A 15,872-nucleotide genomic window follows, 5' to 3' on the forward strand; every position below is an offset into this window, starting at 1 on the left:
TTTTTTACTGACAAAAGGTTTACCTGATATAAATCAAATACAGCAAAAAATTATTTAAATGTACATTGCCTATATTGTTTTTCACTTTCATAATGCTCTTCATGGAAGAGCAATTCTTTGAAATCAAATTGAGCATGGATATTCAATCAAATAAAATTGCATTTTATTTATATCGTTTACAAATATTAAACCATCCGATCAACATAAATGATATGTGGTAAAATTTAAATACTATACACAATTTTCTCATAAAGGAACAAGTTGAATCGATATTCAATAATGAATTATTGTGTTATTGAATCGTGTTATTGTTAAATTCACTTTCATATATATTTTTTAAACTTTTATGCAATTCGATTGATACAAATAAAATACATTTTGAGAAAAACGGTTTTGTGGTAATGGGTTGAATGATTTGGCGGTTGAAATTAGTTGATTGGTTTTTCGATTACGGTGATTGTTTTTTTTAATTAGTACTAGTATTCTTCATAATTGTAATCGACTAGCTATAAATTAATTTCCTCTTGATTTTTCCAATAAGTTGTTAGTTTTATATACATAGTGTTCTTTTTAGTGCTGCCTCTTCATTACTTCGTTATTTTAAGGTCGTGACCAGAGCATGTGTTGTTTGTCCGGATATAGTTTTTTCTATAATGACTCTCGTTTGTATCGATTTGCTTGAATAGTATTTTCTGTTGCTATTCTACAAGAAATTCTATGTTTTATTACATCGTAAATTTGTGTTTCGAATAATCTAAATATACTGGAACGATAAAAGTGTTAATGTGGCTCCCACAGCCAGGAAATTACGCTAATTATTGCTTGTATCTATTACGAGATGTTTGGTTTTGTAATAACTGAACGCAATTGTAAAATGTATAAATAATTATCATATATTATATATATAGTATATTATAGATATATAATTACCTATCTGGTTTCATATTATATTTGTCATGAAATTGTGAAAACACGATCTTTTTACATGCGATTCAAAAGGTTTAAATTTATATACGACGTTTTCAATTATTGCAATCGAACTAAAGAAGTAGATTCAAGAGATATGAAAACAGATTTATTGGTTTCCATGATCTCTATATCGCTTCTGTTATTAATTTTAGTGATGATACTTGACGGGGCAATACTGTATTGCATCGAAGTACATCGTGAAGTGCTGAAAGCTGTTAAAGTGATTACTGTGCTCGTATTATGTGATATTAACATTACGAATATAATCGATAACTGTCTATAACCATACATGTTAATAAAATGAATTATTAACTCACCGTGGGGCAAGTTATAGTAATCGCAAAAAATCGAAAATGGACATTTTTGCATCTCTTTCTTTTGCAACGGCTTCTGAACATTGTGGCTTATCTTAGAATGTGGATACAAAATTTGTCAATAGTACGGATCAACCGATTTCAATAATTCCTATTGATATGTAGACGTTAGATTTGGCGTGGTCAAGCTATTTCGGAAAGTACGAAGCAAAATTGACAAAATTGATGATTCAGTTTGTATAATTCAGAAAACTTTTCACTTGTATTAAGGCGACCATACGTCTCGATTTGGCTGGGACAGTCCCGAATTTGCACCGTGTGTCCCGGGTTTTTCTAAAAGCAATATTTGTCCCAAATTTATATCTTTTGTTCCGGGTTTTCGAAAATTTATTGGTAAATTACCAAAAACTACAAAAACTAACGAATAAGTGCTATAAGATATAATATAATACCGTAGATAAAACAAGTATTACATATAATCTAAAAATAAAAGTTAATGATTTAAAAAAAATGGTTCATATAAAAAAACTGTTTTTTTTTATAGTATCTTTAATGGCATTTATTATTTTAAAGACCTACCTATCCCTCGTCCCGGATTTTCATAACTTAAAATTGCCGTCCGGTTTTGATTAAAAAAATATGGTCACCTTACTTGTATTGAAGGAATGAAGAATTTTCTGTGAATGTAATTCGACCAGAATTACATTCACAGAAAAATAATGAAAACTACTTAATAGTAGTTTGATTAGTATATTATACTTTTGTCATAATTGTCAAATCATAATTGTGTAAAAGTTATAATATAATACTAAAATTTTTTAGCTGGTTGTATATCATTGAAAGAGCTCATTTACGGACAAACATTATCGTATACAGAACATAGAATACAAAATAGCATTACTTTGAGACATTATATATCTAGAAAGTCCTAAAACTGCCTTTGAGAAAAAAAAACACTTTTTTCGATCCAAATCTTTGTATTAGTAAAAAATTTCAAGCAAATATCTGCACATGCTAACGGATTTAGTAACTGTTTAGGGATGTCGGATATGGCAAATCCTGTGAGACAACTCCACTCGGATTCACTCCGAGGGAGGAGTTGTGTCGGAGTTATAACTCTGGAGTGAATAACCCATATCTAGACTGTGAACACTTAATTCGTGCCCAGTTTCATCTGCCCATCTATAATTAAATTCATATAGGACTTCATGTGTTAAAAAATGCTATTTGGCAGTCAAAAATGATCATTAGACATATGCTCATCAAATTATCAGATATTATAGAGTATTTAATAGCATGTCTAAGTTTTGTCTGCAATTCTCGTCAAAGTTCATTCACATATTCATAGATTTCAAACAAATACTTGAAGGGTTCGAAAATTTGAAAAATATTTCAAAATTTAAAGGAAATTAATTTCTGTACGGGAGTTTTCAACACTTTGCCTTAAGGCACAATCCCATGAACCACTAGTATAAATTTGTTTTGCGCATTTAAATAAGGACAATATAAATGCGAATATTCGCTATGGATGAACGGCCGCCTGCTAAATTGCTTTGGACCGGACAACAAAAATGCGCTTTATGCGTAACGTGCCATTCGTTTTTTTTTTGTTTTGCAACCGATCGTGTTGATATTTTAACTCAATTGTTGGATGTTTGTAGCTGTAGTTTGTAGCTTTGATATATTTATTGTGCCTGTGTGTTTGGAGGCACTTGTCCGTGTGCGCGTGGTCGACGCTTGGCCAAGTTGAAATTGTCAGTGCAATATAACACACATCAAAGCCAGCTGTTTAAAATTAAATTAGTCGTAATTAAAATAACCTCCTGTCACACAGAGTAGCATCCGAAGGATCGTTTGACAAAATTAGATGTGTACAACGCCAGTCGAATATGATAGCGCTAGTAGGTTTAATTAATACACATGGAAGAACTCGATATATCGATCAGCCGAATCGCCGAATAGACTTGGAAGACGACATAGTCGTAGTCGTAGTCATCGTCGAGCCTACCTTGTTATGGGGTAACCGAGAACAGAAGAAGACAGAGCCGCTCTGGTTCGCTTTTCGCTGCGGGACACGGGACGGGCGCGGGGCGGTGGCGGTGGCGGTAGCGGTAGCATCCCCGTCCGTGCCCGTGCGCATGAGTATTGATTATGGGAGCCGCGCGCGCGTTTCGCTTTAGCCTTGCCTTGCCTTGCCTTGCCTTGCCTCACGCTACCGAACCGAACGTGTAGCATTCGCCCCGATAACACGGAGACCCCGGGCCTAGTACATCGTACACTTTGTGCACAGCCGTACACCTAACTGACACGCCGGCTGTGTATGATGTAACCTTGACATTTGTGCAAAAATCACAATTACAACGATCAGTGACGTGCGATCGGCAGCGGCGGCAGTGATCATCAGTTTGTTCTGTGCTTTTAGTGCCTGTGTCAGTGCCAATACCAAAATCAGTGCATGTATGGCTATTAGCAAACGGCTCTTGTTCAATCAGCTTTAAAATGAGAAACTCTAAGACGACGATCTCGTATGTACGATCGGGCAGTGTGTGCTGCCGAAACGTGATACCGCCGAAACTGTATGGGAGCCTAACAGCATAGGTACAGTTCAGTTGCTATGTTGTAATTATATTCGCTCCAAAGTCAATACCCATCGACAATCGATATCTCTTATATAATCGATTAGCTTTAGGGTAACCTTATTACTCTACCAAAACCCACATTACGATAATACTCTCAGCTGTCTTAATAACAAGCATTCAAATGGATGGATAACTAACAAAAATTGACTACAATTAACTCTGTGCTACTCATCAATCGCGAAATAAAAATTAAGACCTTCGATCATGCTTGATTCAATTATCATATATATATATATATATATATATATATATATATATAATGTTTACGTACAAATTGTTTATAAATAATAATTATATATGCAGTTATAGATAAATTATACGATAGCTAATTGTGAAATCAGTAAGCTATTGCATATAAATCGTATCATTCAATGGTTGCTTTCAGGGTTATATATATTACGTAACAGAATGGATATATTATATTTCCAATGATAATTTTTGACATGCGATTTTATTTTTAAGCTCTTCGATATTGTTATAACGATATAAGATATATATATATATATATATATATATATATATATATATATATCTTCTATATATATAAAATTTTCATGTCGTGATGTTCGTTGCAATACTTCTCCAGTTTGACCGATTTTTATGCAATTTTATAATCACGTTCTGACTGAGATCTGACTGAGAATCTGCCAAGATCTATTTTTCACACCCCTAATTAGTAAGGGTTTGCTTCTCTTGACCAATTTATTTTAATTCTTTATGATTTGTACTCAAAAATCACATACAGCCCTAATTTTTTACCCTCCTACCACAACTCCTATTTTGTAGTAGTCGATTAATTTTAGACACTGTTCAAATATATGTCAACACTGTAAATTTTTCCACAGAGTTTTTAAAATTTACTAGATTCGCTAGGCGACCACTTCATAATTCAGAAATGAATGTTAGGATTTTGCTTTGTAATTAAAAAATTAATATTTTTGGAAAACGTGGTAATAATATATCAAACTTTGAATATCCGAATTGTGCTGATTCAATTTAAATGAAAACAGTTTCAGATTAAGCACTTGAAATCACTATCAATATGCCCCAGAAACATTTATATGTGGAAAGTGTTGCAATGGGAGAACCATCCTTATAATTTGCGTAAGCTGCCTCTTTCACTTATATATGCTATTCACAATCAGTTAATTATATTTTATACTAAAAATTTCTAAAAATATTTTTTACGTTTGCGGGCCCAGCTAGTATATCTAACAATGTTTTACAAAAATAGTTCCAGTGTGTGTATATAATATATCATGTTTCCATCTGAATCAGATATTTTCCCCATTGTTACATTATTCTGCATAAAATTTCGCTGATGATACGTTTGAAAAGTGTCGTCGCAAGGCACCTGAAATAATTATTATGGAAATATGTTAGGCAAATTACATTCATGACGAGGTAGCACAACAGCAAGTAATTAATTCAAGTATTACTCTCAGGTGTATAATCGATAGTATTATTCGTGTATTGGTCACATACAGGTAGAAATTGCTGTGCGTACATGAAGCTCAAGTGTTATTTAATCAATGTACAGCCGATCTATAAATATATGAAATCCACGATGTACGGACTAAAATTTAACTGGCCAATGTCAAATGCCTTGGGATATGACAATATGGAGTTTTATTATGGAGAGGGGGTTTCTAATCGCGAAGTCCTAAGTTTCAAAATGAAAATACAATTCCTAGCTGGCATTGCTGACCTAAGTTATTGTTGTGGTGACAGGCATAAAAATAAATTAAAAAACTTATTTATTAGTTATTTTGTCTTCAATTCTAATTGCTGGTAATTAACTACTAATGTGCAACTTACAGCAAATTGACAAAGTAATTTTTGTGTACACAAGTAACAGTTATTATTAAAAGAAATCTAAAAAAACTTTGACTCTTTAAAAGCAATGACTGCAGCCTGCAGATCATATAAATGTAGGGCCTTGACTCAATGCGATAATGGAAACTTGTTTGAGCAAACATACTTCATCTTTTTTCTTTTGGACCCTTTCTCAAAATCAGTATAGTTTATGACGACTGTCACTACCGTACCCTGGCACAACCGTACCCAGTCTTCTCTACTAGAGAAATTGTCTAGGATTTGCACACAAAATTTTATATCAGAAGAAATTGCAATTAGAAGAAATCAAAGGATCACAAAAATATCTTGGTTTTCCATAAGCTTGTATTATCTGACCAATTTTCAGAATTGCAAAGTTCTATATAAATTTTTAACGAAACGTTTATTAATTTATATAATGCATTTTAGTATTATTTGTGATCAAACCTTAATTTCAATACACTACTCATTAGCAAGATTTTTTAACCTTTGTTTTCTCTATAAGCATTTTTGGCAATATTTTACACCCTTGAAAAAAGATTGATGCTTTCTAGTTCCCACACGAAGTTAAAAAAATGATTTATTATTTATTATATTTGGTGCAATAATTTTTAAATTCATAATTATGATATCATCATTTATCTTCCATCAAATAGAACGAATTCATTTTGTTTTCGTGTCTAAAATGCCTTTATTTTGTGTTGTGTGCTATCAAGTGCTGTTATTTATTTCTTGGCAGATATTTCATAAAATCATGCCACCTATTCATTAGCATGTAATATATACTTGCTGTACTACAATCCACTTACCTTTTATGAGAGGTATTATTCAGGAAATATTTTCTGTTTGGAAAAAATCCGTGATAAGAATGTGGTTTAGCAACCGATACCCACCTCGGTTAGCTTGATATCATGGAGTAGTGATATCAGATTTAGATAATAGATCCATCTAACATGACAAGTGAAAATAACAATAGCCTTCCGGAGTCGTTGCTCCACTACATAAATCTCTCATCAGTATTAGATAAAAAATATAGATAAAATCTCATTAGATAGAGAATGGTCAGCAGCATATATATATATATATATATATATATATATATATATATATATAATGGATTCTAATAACAAATTTGCATTTTAATAACTGTTTGTAAAATATATATATTTTTAAAACGATTTGTTTCCGCATCAGGAGTTCTAAAAATACTCACAAGATTTACATAAAAGCCAAATGATTCATTCTTGTCAATAATTTACTTATCGAATTTTGAAATGTTATTTAAGAAGGAAAAGGAAAGCCTTTGATGACTAAAACTACTATTTTACTATTAATTGGATATATGCACAACAAATTATAAGATTTTTTTGGAAAGATTTTAGTCTAAATCTAATATATCTTTTCACTTCTTATTGAAAAGTTTAAAACGTCTCTCGTGATAATAAATAGTTTTTATGGAGAAAAAGTTTGCCTTTACCATAATATCAGAAAAATTTAAAAGACGGTAATTGACCATGAAGAAGATGAAAAGTTATTGAATGGCTTAAATAACTACTAAAAAATATGAGCTTTTGGGGGGTGAAAATTTATGGTTACATGTATTTAATTATTAAAAAATAAAATAGAAAATATTGGTTTTAGAAAATTTCAAAAATGTCAGGAAAAGGCAGTATAATACAACACTAAAAAAATATTAAGCCTAACATTGGTATTATGTAAAACAATAACTTAAAGAAAAAATGTTATAATCTTGAGATAGTTTATCCAAGGCTTGTAGATGTTGAGATTCTTCTGATGATAAAAAAATCTTTTAAATATCCGTAGCGCTTTTTTTATTTTGTCCCAAATCTGGAAAATAATAATTAAGAGCAGTATTAATTATTAAAAAGGTTATATCATATATTATCAGTAGGCATTTCATTATCAAAATATTGTTTAATATCGAAACTGGCAAAATTAGAAGTATCATAGAAACTTTGGGCTTCCAAAAGTATTATTGCCTTAATACATCTTTCAAATTTACTCAAAACATAATATTCAGAATTTTTCAAAATAATTTTTGAGTATATTGGATTATTTTCTTCCTAAATAAAAGTTTTGTACCATTTTCATTTTCATTTTTTTTAAGAAAGGTTTGCCTTCACATACATTGCCTTATATTCTGTATTATTTTTCCAATAATTTTTCTAGAATCTTTCTTTCCCATTGATCAATTTATAATTATCCTTGACGAAAAAAAATAATAGTCGAAGAAAAGCTATTCTAAGCAAATTCTATGTATCGTAATATCGTATGACTCCCTTTTTGTGCGCCGCAGCAGATTGAGGCAAAATCAATAAAATATGAAACCATTCATAACACACGTTTTATTAATAATCATATGGCAGAAAAACAATTTATTTAATTATAAAAATGTTGCAAGCTTTTATTGTAAAGAATTTACTAATTAGTAAAACAATTAACTATGACTCTAGTTTTCTGTGTAATATTATGAGGTGTGCTTTCGCAAAATATTTATAAGTCATATGCAAAACTATGACAAAATCCGATTCATACGTAATTAAATATGATTTTTATTACAAACAATAAATTTATACTTTTGAAATTTTAGTGTAAACAAAAATCAATGAAGGTAATTGAGGATTTAAATAAAAAAACTCCTATAGACTATGACTATATGAAATTGAATATGTATCATTTAATTTTGCAAATATATTTAATATATTATTTGCAAAATTATACATAATATTATATAGTTTTGCTTTGCACATTTGCTTTGTATCACCGAATCGCTGGACCTGCCTTTGTCAAAAACTAATCACCATTTCCCTTCATCATTACGAATTGAATGTTTTTTGGATCAATCAATTCGGATGCTCCATTCTCTCAAAAATTCGATTTCTTTTTTCTGCACTCTTTGCTTCATATCTTCGAAACGGCTGGACCAACTTTTGCTAAAAACTAATCAGCAGGTCTCCTTATTAAAAGGAATCGAATGTTTTTTGAACTATTCAAATCGGTTGATCCGTGTGCCCCAATTTGTCGACGAAAAATTGTATCCACACATACACACACACCTCCATTTTCTCTAAGGTATGCCAAAATGTTCTGAAACCTCTGAAACGTAGATATGCAAAATTTTTCAATTTCGATTTTTGAACGATTACAATAACTTACCCTACGGGAACTAAAAAATTTCTTGTGGTCACAATTTCACCAAAGCTCTAGGTTGCACATAAAAGCTCATAATCTTCAAACTACATGAGATTAAAAAAAATCATTTTTTTTTTCATGACAGATAAGATCCATACTATCAACTCAGTATCGGCTTGACGTTGAGTTCTGGGACATCCTGTATATGCGCGATTGATTTTCTTATTTAATTTTTTTTATTCTTAATCAACTTTATTTATTATGTTAATGGATTTCCATTACAAATATTATCAATTTGTTGGAACAAGATATTTCCTTTACAAACGTTTAATAAAAATATCTGATATATAAAACAAATTGTTCAATTGTTTTGAAATGTACATATATCTTCTTCTCGGTAAACTTTGCCCTATAAATTTATCAATTTACATACATTAAGTGTTATGTGTAACGTAAACAACTTCTGTAATCCGAATATATTTACATATGACGATCATGGGTCATTAAATATGTGAATCATCCGTCTCAGGATCATGTCCATAAGAAAATTTTCTTGGAAATTTTTTAATGTCACCGCCACGATTGTAATGTCATCGATTATTTCATAATTTAATTATTTTATTTATACTATTGGGTAGCAGTATACTGGTTAAGAAAAGTACTGAATGCCAATAATTTTAATTTAAACCTAGTGGTGATGATGAAAACAGAGCTTTTAGTTTTCAACAAATTAATTTGGTATACCAAATATTATCATGACTAATAATATAAACAGTATGTCACATAAATTTTATAGTTAATCTATTATCTTTACTGCACTTTTTGCACTATTTGATTCAATGATGTTAACGTTTCGTGTCTCTGGTTTATCTCATCCTCAGTGTAAATATAAATAAATAATTTTAATTGCACATGGCCATAAATCCTAAAACATGGTTTTATGGAGATAGTGTACTACAATATAATAATATATCTGTAGCGGGTTGCCAACACGCATAGCGGCTTGTCAACACGCATCACATGTCTCTGGACAGATTGGCCCATATAGTGACAGCACTGAGAAAAACAAAAGGAAATTCAAGTGTCAGATCGGACACGGTTTTTGTTTCTCCCTAGTCGAATTTGCCTAAAATGTATAATTCTTGAAACCTTTCTTTTCTATTATAAATAAGAAAATACCAATAACGTTTTATTAATGATCAGTATGACAACACATAGTGTCGTGGATATTAATCATATATAAAATAAACGAAATATAAATAATATTTTATGGAATTTATTATTACTACAATTTGGATAATATTGGTATTAATATGGAGGACTACTACACCTCCATATTTTGGTGACCCCGAGAGTGACTAGTAACACACATACAAGAAGGTAAGAAGATCAAGACATATTTTGAAGTAGCACAAAAAAAATAAATTGAAGTCTCAAGAATTACTAAGAAAAGAATTTTTAAAAATATAAATAATTATTATAAATGGCTCACAACCGCCATAACTAGAAGAACATTCTAATCCTACAACTGAGACCCGACCACGCACTTCAAGATCAACAATAACACGTGCTCAATAAATCACTTATTATCATGGTAAATAAGTCGATAATAAGCACCATGGTAGCAGACAGGGAGCAAACAATTGGCAACCGCCACATACACTCAACCGCTAACTCACCAGCGAAGGGCCACATACAATCAACCGCTAACTCACCAGCGAAGGGCCACATACACTCAACCGCTAACTCACCAGCGAAGTGTCAAATATACTCAGCCGCTAACTCACCAGCGAAGGGCCACATCTACTCAACCGCTAACTCACCAGCGAAGGGCCACGTAAGCAATCAACAACTCAACAAGCCAACACGGCAATTTATCACACAATCTCAACCAAAAGAAATTTACAAGGAAGTTCAAGAATGGCAGTCAGAGATGCGAAACAATCTTTTTCATTAGGGCGGAGTGATGTAGCGGGTTGCCAACACGCATAGCGGCTTGTCAACACGCATCACATGTCTCTGGACAGATTGGCCCATATAAGTGACAGCACTGAGAAAAACAAAAGGAAATTCAAGTGTCAGATCGGACACGGTTTTTGTTTCTCCCTAGTCGAATTTGCCTAAAATGTATAATTCTTGAAACCTTTCTTTTCTATTATAAATAAGAAAATACCAATAACGTTTTATTAATGATCAGTATGACAACACATAGTGTCGTGGATATTAATCATATATAAAATAAACGAAATATAAATAATATTTTATGAAATTTATCATTGTCTATCATTTTGGTATTTAATATGGACCACACCTCCATATATCTATTTAAAGAAAAATTAGTTTACATGCAATTTACTACTCAAATTAACTATAATTATTTTATACATCAAAGGTTGTGTAATTTTAATATAATAATTTATATAATTTCAAAAAAAACGAGACAAATTGTTTTAGAGCTTTCTATATATTGGGTATAGTTATTTTTGGTGTTTTCCATTAATTTTAGTTATATTTTAAACAGCTCATTTTAAATTTATTATTTATGAATATTTATCTTCCTATAGGGTAAGTTATAGTTATCGCAAAAAAATCGAAAATGAAAACTTTTATATATCTTTACGTTTCAGAGATTTCTGAACATTTACATACCTTACAACAAATGGATTTATGTGTGTTTGTGTGCGGATACAAATTTTGTGAACACGCATCATTCGATTTGAGTAATTCGACTCCAAAACAGCGCAATTTTTCAAAAAAGTCAATTTCTTCAAAAATTTCAAAATTTCTTAAAAATCTTTTTTTTTAATTTAGTTTTTGGTACGAGAAACCATGCACCGCTAGTTTTAACATTTTCTGAAATTTATTTTCGTACATTGAACACAACAATCAAATATTTATTTTCCATATTAAAAAATATGAAATTGAATCAAAACTATAAAACCTGCAGTTATTTTATATCCTGAATTCTGCGGAAATTCAATATTGGATCATCCATCAATTCTATATTACGGATACTTATTCCAGTTTCATGTATACCATACTATTTCTATGTGTTTTTTTTTTTGTAAAAGTCATTTTATTTAAAGATTGCTGTGTCATTTGATTTTTTTTTATAATTTAATGAATTTAGTAGTAAACATTTTATTTCATTGCATATGCATTTTTATTATTTTTGCTCTACATTTATGAATTATAAAATATTTTTCATATTAAAAATTTATAAAATTAAATTAAAACCGTAATAACTGCAATTATTTTATATCTCGAATTCTGCGTAAATTTAATATTAATGATCATTAAAATTTATATTACTGCTATTTATTGTTGGTTTTAAATATCGCATGCTACTTTTTACGTTTTCTAGTAAAGCGCAGTATGTGCTATGGTTAAATTACCAATTAAAACTTTTAATTAATAAATACATATATAAAATTAAAATTGTTAATCCAATTAAAACTACAAAATAATGAGTTCATCTTTATCGTAACTGCTTGGTGAAAACAGTATTTACAGAAGTACAATTGACTCATCCTTTAGAAAACTCGTAACTGATCTAACCAATACCAGTTTGTGATATCTATAATTGTTTTTAGGTTTTTCATTACTATTATCTACTTATTTATTTTATTTTATTATTTTAGTATTCATCACTTTATATTATATTTTAATATCATTTCATACTAAGTTAGTCACAGTTTCAATTCTATAATTTTTTTTTTTATTTCTGCTAATTTTAACAATCAGATTACAATACAATCTATAAATTAAAAGTTAAGGTATTGATAATCAAAATCAAGAAGAAAAAAAAGAATAAAATGAGTTAAAGAAAATAAATGGAATAAATAAATGAATAAATAATAATTAAAATAATAGTATTAATAATAAAAACAATAATCAATAATAAATAATAATTAAAAGTAACTTGTTTGAAAATTTTCCTGTGCAAAACAGAGAAAATTATGTTGTTGACGGAATTCTATTTCTTGATATTATAAAATTTGTTGAGGTCCGCCTTAGAGTAGAACTTGGGCTAATAATCCTTATAATTAGTATCCGAGTTCGATCCCAATCGCGGCCAGCTTGGTTTCCAGCAGCATGATATCAAATTTCTACTTGAGGTTATAGATTTTAAGTGAAAATTTTCTTTCGTGAATACTGTTGAATATAGTTATAATATAGTTCGATCTCAATTGTCGTCACCTTGGTTTCTAGCAGCATGATATCAAACTGCCAAAAACTAATCAACAGGAATTGAATGTTTTTTGAATTATTCAATTCGGTTGATCCGTGCTCTCGAAATCGTGGACGAAAAATTGTATCCAAACATACACACATACACGGACGCACATACATCCGTTTTTTTAAGGTATATCAAAGACGTTAAAATGTAAAGATACGCAAAAAATTTTATTATCGATATTTTTAGTTGTCACAATAACACAAATATAAAAAAATAGTGGTGCATGGTATTGTGCCTTAAGGTAAATCGCTGGAACTTCCCGTATCAAAAGTTACAATTTTTAACAAAGCTTTAATTTTTTTGAAAAACTTTGAGAAAATTAGATTTTTGAATTTTTTTTTATTATCTCTTTTATTTACAACTGTCCCGTGAAGGACATTCAATAAATTTGATGAATTTACAATAGTCGGCCGAAAAGGGACATTGTATACTACAAGGGCATGTTGGAAAAAACAACTCAGTAGTTTTTCCATTCGATATAAAATTCACAATATTTTATTGATAATTATATAATTTTAACCATTTTTATTAATAATAATTTCTTATAAATGATGATTATGTTATTTCTATTTTTTATCAGTTTTTCTATTTTTATCAGCTTAAATCCAGTGACGCTTTTCTTTCAATCTTCTTGGATAGTTCTCTGTTATCAAGGAGTTTGCTAATGAATTTGGGTGACTGAGTGACCGCGATTGTCGGCAACGTTTCCTCAGCAAATGACGTCACCAGTCCCTTCAATGTTTGCGGACTATTTTGCGCTTGACTAGCATTCTAGGTCCATATGAATTGGTAGCTTTTTGACAGTTCTTACTGCTACCATTCATACGAAGATAGACCCGTATTATAGCGTTACCGCAACTTTTCTATTTTATCGAAGAATCGTCTCCTGAATTTCTCGTAGCATAAATGCAAATACAAGTGTTATTCATCGAGACCAAACGTCGTCGTACACCACTAGTTCTTATTTTAGTTGGCACACTTTCGTGGTGTACAACTACTCAACTAAGGAAGTGACTGTGACTGAAGTGACTATGACTGTGACTGTGACTGTGACTATTGATCTATCTGCGATTCCCTGGCGACGTATCTGTCATCGCGCGGCCTTGGACTGGCTGGCTCCTTTCCTATTCTACTCGATACAAAAGACTTATTTGATCGTATATTATTTTACTATCAAGTTGTATTATTTTATGGCAAACATCCATCATTTTCTCGCACAACTTTATATTCCGCGAACTCTTTGATCGACTTGCGTTTATTTTGACCCATATGCAAACACAATCGCATACCAAATCACGAGATACCGTGGTAACATGGGAAAATAACATTCATTTTATTTCACAATCAGATTATAAGTACATACATGTGAAATAAACTATTTATAATAATAAAATAAATATTATTAATTACACGTGTGCAAAATTAAGGAGAAATTGAGTTTTGAGATGGTGGAAAATTGCTGGCATTTTTTTTGGGAAGTACGAGCTTTTATCGTCAAGTCGAGCTTTTCTTGCTCCTTCCAACCTTCTGCTATGTGGGTATTTTTAGGCCGTTTTTGATCATGTAGTTGATCATAAACCGTAGGCTTTTCTGGTCATTCTAAGTTTGAGCTCTTTGGATAATATGGCTGACACAACCCCAAAGCTCTTCACCATACATCCAACTGATTACTATGTATAATAAGGTCTTTTTGCCTAGAGTATTTGGATTATAAGTCAATTTTGAGTTAAATTTGATGTAAATTCAAATACATGAGAATTACACTATTTAGTGATTTAGAATACATGCATTATTTATATACTGAGCAAGATTTTTTTTAGTGATGAGTGCCATGATTTAGCTTTGGTTTTGATGTCTCATTTCTCAAGTTATAATTCATTTTCGATCAGGTAGATTGGAAGTAGATAAGCTATTTTTAGGATATTATTGTTCTTTGAAGTAATGACAATGTCATCAGCATAAGTGCTTATTGTTAAGGGGGGCGATACATGTAATCGCCTTAATTTTTACCATTTTTTGAGGACTTTTTAAACTGGGAAGGAATGATTGAATCTTTTTGAACTTTTTTAGGGTTATTTTATATATTAAAATACACAAAAAAAATTTTTTTTTATTTTTTTTCTTTTTAAAAAATGGCTGCCGTAAAAATAAATCTGCCAAGACCCTCTCGGGAACGCCATCAATTTGCGGGCGTTCTCACTTTTCGTACGGTGATCTGAATTTAAAAAAAATTAGTTTGTACTGTTCATAAAACATATATCTTCTAGTTAAAAAACAAAAAAAATTAAAAAAGTCACAAAATCGTAAATTGGCACACCTTAGAAAAAAAAAGTTCGATTTTTCCACCTTTTTTTCAATGGTTTTTTTGGTAAAAGGGTTAATTTTTGAAAACATTTTTTGGATGTTTTGAGGTTTAACTAGAAGCTATTACTGTAAAGTAGATGTGTGCAAAATTTCATTGGAATCGGTTGAGAACTTTTTGAGTTAATCCCGCCCGCAAGTTTCAAAAAATGTCGTTTTGAGAAAAACGCGTTAAAGTTTTGACACATAGACAGATAAGAGTTGAGGCGTGGCACTTAAATGATTTTTTATTGTATAAATAATGATAATTTTTGTTTGAATATTTACAGGCATATTTTTGAGATGTTATTGTAACGATTTATGAAAAAAAAAAAATCGATTTTTTTTTTCTTGTTTACATGTATCGCCCCCCTTAAAGTA

General features: G+C 30.6%; 2 protein-coding genes across 8 annotated transcripts in view; one reads left to right on the top strand and one right to left on the bottom strand.

Annotated features, from left to right (window-relative positions):
* The window catches only part of LOC113378179 (plasma membrane calcium-transporting ATPase 1), a 128,620-nt gene that overhangs the window by 63,731 nt on the left and 49,017 nt on the right, over positions 1-15,872 (top strand). Inside the window, exon 1 of one of the 7 annotated variants that reach the window (XM_026618706.1) lies at positions 3,808-3,881. The exons of the other annotated variants lie outside the window; for them this stretch is intronic. The gene's annotated coding sequence lies outside the window, so the exon portion shown is untranslated. Of the gene's footprint in view, positions 1-3,807; positions 3,882-15,872 lie in introns of those variants that run through there. 7 annotated transcript variants of the gene reach the window in all.
* The window catches only part of LOC113376349 (plasma membrane calcium-transporting ATPase 2-like), a 44,061-nt gene that overhangs the window by 24,631 nt on the left and 3,558 nt on the right, over positions 1-15,872 (bottom strand). The gene's annotated exons all lie outside the window — the stretch shown is intronic.

This window comes from Ctenocephalides felis, unplaced genomic scaffold (assembly GCF_003426905.1).
Source record: "Ctenocephalides felis isolate EL2017-DRISC unplaced genomic scaffold, ASM342690v1 CF-g0.4_SCAFFOLD_01886, whole genome shotgun sequence".
NCBI lineage: Eukaryota > Metazoa > Arthropoda > Insecta > Siphonaptera > Pulicidae > Ctenocephalides > Ctenocephalides felis.